The following is a 6,000-nucleotide window of genomic DNA, read 5'->3' as shown; positions in this document are numbered from 1 at the left end:
ATACTCCGCATTCAGACTCAAACCAATATTTCTTAGTCCGCTAGAGCTAAAGAAACTACTTCCATATCGTTTATCTCGTATCTGCTCTGTAATGAAAATTGTAGCTGAAGTTGTGATTGTCTCACATACTATGGCATGGCTACAATTTTATTCATTCTGCCTCATCACTCAGTTTCAGTTCTTTTGGCCCTTTCTTCGCAAAATGTTTCAATCGTCAACATTTACTCAAACAAAATCTTCAGATTCAAGCCATGAATAGACAACTCAATCTTGAGTTTTACATCATTCAAAATTCGATGAATCTTAGTAGGCTTACCTTCAAATGAGCATCTCCTGTTTTCTTGGAATAATCTTCTATTTTTCATCATTTCTCTTTATGCTGTATCAGAATTTCTTCGTCACTATTCATCCGCTGGTTTCTAGGTTTTGAAGTTGATATACAGTCAATCTGATACAATATTCATTTGTATCTTTCAAGGATGTAAACAACTGATCAAGTTCTCCCAACCAACTTCTACCTGCAAGAGCATCTACTAGACCTTTTCGGGTTAGTGGATGATATTTCTGACTTCTCTTTCATCTTACCACTGATAAAGATATAAATGTAGCATCCACTAATTCTCTGAGATACTGTTTTGTTCAATCGGAAATACCTCTTTCAGTTGAGCAATAAGATTCTGTTCAGTCTGGGGTGCTTACGTCACCCAAAGAACACTGTTCTATTCAATTCTGGGTGCTTACATCACCCGGGGCATCGTATAACACAATCAGTAAGAAATTCAAAAATTTACAAATCAGTAAATCAGACAGTTTAGTTTCAAGAGTAAATCATGCTCACATGCAATTCATCAAATCATCAAATCACGTAATGCATAATCATGCAATACTATAAATGCATGCAACTCAATCTACCCCGCTCAACTTCTATCTCAGTCCAAGAAACTTACGCTCTGATACCACCTGTTGTGAGGCCCTTGGGTTGCTAATCTCATCTTAGGAAAATTAACGATTAATAAAACATTTAATCAACAAAAAGACAATAATAAAACCAAGAGCTAATTTTTTTTTTATTTTTCAAAATCATCACCTCGCTCGATCGGATGAACTCGTCCGATCGAGCGAGCTCAAATCCTCAGCTCTCGGGTTCCAATTTTCCAAGGCCGCGCTCGATCCCACGTACTCATGCAATCGAGCGCGCTCCAAGTTTCACTTCTCTGTTTCTGAATTTTACAGGCCGCGCTCGATTGCACGTACTCACCCGATCGAGCGGGCACTGTGTCCAGAAAAAGTTGCAGCATCTGTTTGCTGTCAAGACTTGAAACAATATCAGGAATTCTCAATAAAAATCAAGTCTAGACATGTTATAAAATCTGGGAACATGCATACATTAATATACTAAGTCCCTAGCATCAAATCATGCGTTTATTACATCAAACAAATAACATAATAGACATTAATCAAGCAAGCTACACAAGGACTCAAATGTGATCTTCAAGTCTATAAATTTTTATCAAATTTGATGCTATCTAACTACCATCCTTCAGCTTAAACCCGAGTCCACACTTGCTAAGTCTCGCTCCCGAGCTATCAACGTCATCTCAGACTAGCTCCTGCCCCATCTGTTGCAATGCACACATACAAAACAAAGCAACAGCCGGATAAACTCCGGTGAGAAAACATTCCCAGTATAATCGACATATAAATGCGTTAACTAAATCATATCAACTCTAATCGTAAACAAATCAACAATAGAGTAAATAACACATATCTCGATTAAGAATTGATTCATATATCATCGTTGCCATCAAGATTCGTATCCGATCTTGACATGGATATCCATCTATCGAAATCATTTTGGGTTCGAAAATAAGGTCACCCTCCGACCTCGGCATAGAATCAATTCAATATCATCTCGTATCATAATCATATTGACTCAAATCAAAGATCCACTACCTGGGATGGATCGACAACATCAAAAACAAATCAAAACATAAACAAGTATGTGATTTTGGCGAGACAACTCAAGAAACGTCATTCTCGAGTTTAAAATCCCTGACTCGCGATGTCGTCATTATACCTTCATATTTCTTTGGTTTTGAACGCTTCAAATCTGAAACATAGCGTCAAAACATTCATATCAAACTTTATTTTATTCAATCATTTCAGAATCAAATCAAAATCATCAATATATCTTCAATCAACATCATTTCAAACCTCACATCTTATTCTTCGGTTCGAATTCGGAATCTTGAGTTGTTAGCCTTCAAAACTAGTCTGAAACTGAGGAATAAAATTGCTATATCATCAATAACAGCTAAAAAAATATCTCATCTCAGTCATCGACTATCAAAACGGCTTCAGAACATTAATCGATGGCGTAGCGATTAAAAATCGGTAACCGACAAAATATCGAAACTAATATTCATCTCATATCCTTCATAAACAACTTCTAATCACTTCATTTCAGTCATAGACCATCGAAACCATCATAATCATAAGCTACATATAGCTAAACATCTGCTGGAAATCATAACCAATATGAACGATAGTCGTTCTGCGATTCGGTTTCGCATAAACAAACGATAGAATGTCAAGAACATGAATATACAATCAAAATCGGATCTCTGCCCACATATTGATTTCTAAATGTATATGAAACATCAAAATACTTACATCAAATCAAATTCCTCGTCGCAAGGATTCCAGAACTTTTTTCGGAATCGAAATCGGACGATCGGATCAAAAGTTACGAGGTTTTGAAAATCGAAAAGCAAAAGAAAGAAAAGGTCTCGGCTTCCTCTGTTCTTCAATTCTGAATACATATAGAGTATGCACGTGTACAAGCTGATAATCTAATTTAACATCAGATATGTATTTGCATAAATTGCAATTTAATCCCTCAAGTCCTCATTAATTGCAATTCAGTCCTCGACCCTCTTTTTAATTCAATTTCAATCCTAATTAATTTAAGAATATTAGAATTTAAATCAAAACTCTAAATATTCCCAAATTAAATATAATCGAATTAAAATTAAATAAGTTCGGATTAAAGTACATAATCCCGACCTTTTGCACTTTAGTCCTCGAAACTTCGATATTCTCAAATCAGTCCCTGATCGGGTTTCTTCTTCAAATTAAATCATATTCATTCTTGAAACTTGGAATTTAATCTTAAATTCCATAAATATTCAAATAGAATATTTAATCTTTTAATTTATGAATTCCCGGAATTTAAATCTCAAAATCCGTCAATTCTCAAATTAAATATTTTCGGCTCGAAAATTAAATCTATAATTTCCATAACTTCTCAAATCAATATTTGCCCAAAATATGAAATTTAATTCTCAAATCTCGTAATTAATAATTTAATATTTTCGAGTCTTACACCAATAGAGCATTGCAAGGACATTACTTTGAGAAGTGGAAAGAAAGTCAGAATTTTGAACCAACAGTGGAAGAAATTGAACTTGAAGCATATCAACCAAGGAGAGATGACAAAAATGGACCAGAAATTCTGGATGAGAAACCGCTTATGCAAAAACCAATTTTACCATATCCTCAGTAGTTCAATAAAAATGCATTGGATGAACAATTTTCTAAGTTCCTTTATATTATCAAGAAAATTCACATCAACATTCCATTCATTGATGCTTTGGAGTAAATGACAAATTATGCCAAATTCTTGCAAGAGGTGATTTCTAGGAAGCGGAAGCTGGAATAGTTTGAGACCGTGAAGTTGAATGAAGAGTGAAGTGCCATCCTTCAAAAGAACTTACCACTAAAACTAAAAGATCCATGGAGTTTTACTATTCCTTGCACTATTAGTTCTTCTAATTTAAATAAAGCACTGTGTGATTTAAGAACTAGCATTAATTTGATGCCTTTTTTCCGTTTTCAAGAGCTTAGGACTTGGAGAGGTGAAACCCACTACCATCGATTTGTAGCTAGCGTATATATCTCACACATGCGCATGGAATAGCTGAGGATGTTCTTGTAAAATTTTACGAATTTATTTTTTCTACTGATTTTGTGGTGTTAGATATGGAGGAAGATAAAGACATGCATTTGATCTTAGGAAGACCAATCTTGGTTACTGCTGAAGTAAAGATAGATGTCAAGAAAAGAGAGCTGACGATGGAACTTGAAGGTAAAAAAGTAATTTTTACTGTATTCAAGGAGGCTGGCACTTCATCTAAGGAAAATGTGTCCAAGATTGAACAAACAAAGAAGATAGAATGATGTCGCAAGGTTGAGAGTGATGTTAATTGCAAAGAGAGCAGGATCCGAAGGTAGAAAAAAAGATAAAAAAATAAAGCCAGGTCCAAGAGGACTTTTGAGTATGTTTGGTGGGTAAAAGATAAGACAAAGACCTCCAAAAAAGTGGTAGTAACAGGCTAAAATCAGCTTACAGTCAAGCTGACGACTTTAAACCAGACGCTTTTTGGGAGACAACCCAAACGAGTATCTTTTATTATTTTAATTTATTTTATGTTATTTTATTTCTTGATTTTTATTTAGTTTAATCGACATAAAGAACTAGAAATTAACTGTGGTTTTAATTTTGTAGGTGCGAAAATATTGCCAAAGCACTCAAGGAATGGAAAAAATAAATATTCAGGGCAAGCTCGGGGTCGATTTTCACACATTTTTTGGAATCCAGCGCCTAGGCTCCAAAATCAGCGCCTAAGTGCCTATTTTAAACCTCAAACACCAATATCTGCAAATAAAAAAATGGTTGAGATAGAGGATGATGATGACACTAGGTCCCGATGCTCGGTGCCCAAGTCATGTATGTTACTTTTTTCTTTTATCGATTTACAATATATTGGAGACAATGCACGTATCTAAGTTTGAAGGGTGTGATTGGTAATTGACTTCTTGATTGAGTATTGGTCATTGGAAATTATGCTTGTTGATTGTTGTTTGCTCGAGTTAATTGAGTGATTGTCTTAATCCTGCATCTGTGTTTGAGTTTTATTGTTCGATATTTTTTAGTTGTTATGATGAGGACAAATAGTTGTGCTAAGTGATATCCGATGTGGAAAAGAAAATCAGTTTTCGCAATATTTTATCTTAAATTCTCACCCATATGCTCCAATGCCATGATTTTCGATAATCCTAATAAATAGAGAAAAATTATGTGGATTTTGTGATGTGGATTAGAAGAATTAATTCTTAACTTTTGTGATTTTCGCTTGAAACCAAAGGAATTTTTTATGAAAACAGAGATGATATAGGTGTTCATTGAAATTGTTTAGGCCTATTTTCATTGAGTAACATATCCGATTCTTGCCCTTTGAGCTTATTTTCAAAAATAATGGAAGTTCTTAAAAGTCTTTTTATTCATATACATTCACTTGATATTTTTGTATATATGAATGAGACATAATTGAGCATTGTGATCAGTCTGTAGGAGTTGAATGTGAATTGAGATGTAATCTAGAACTTGCTTTAGCAACATTCGAGGCGAAATACAGATGATATGTGTCTTAGGGATGCTATAGGCAATTTTTGAATCGTTTGAGTCTTTCGAGCCACTAAATGACATCTTTTAATCACTAGTCACCCTATTTGAGATTCATTGAAAACGAATGATACACGTAAAAGCATGTGATTGATCTATGTTCGGCATCTTTTTAAAATCCAATATTGACCACCTTATAGATAGCTTATATACTATTTCCTACCTATAGGGAGTGAGCATTCAAGTGTATATGTTATAAAGTTTCCCAGTTGAAAAATAAATAAATAAGTAAATAAGGGAGAAGAAAAAGAAAATATGTGAAGTGAAATAGAAGAGTGGTTGGTATGAGGTGAAGAAAAAAGAAAAAAAATAGAAATAAATAAATGACGAGTATAATGAATAGGAGATGAGAAAAAACCGAAAGGGATTGTGCAAAAATAAAATCTTTGACTTAATCCATTCTTTGAATTTTTACCCTTCGTTTGTAGCCATGAGCCATGACCTTACATTATAAGCTTAGAAATCCTATGGACCAA

This window comes from Henckelia pumila, chromosome 2 (genome assembly GCF_033568475.1).
Source record: "Henckelia pumila isolate YLH828 chromosome 2, ASM3356847v2, whole genome shotgun sequence".
NCBI lineage: Eukaryota > Viridiplantae > Streptophyta > Magnoliopsida > Lamiales > Gesneriaceae > Henckelia > Henckelia pumila.
Note: the sequence above shows the minus strand (reverse complement) of the source record.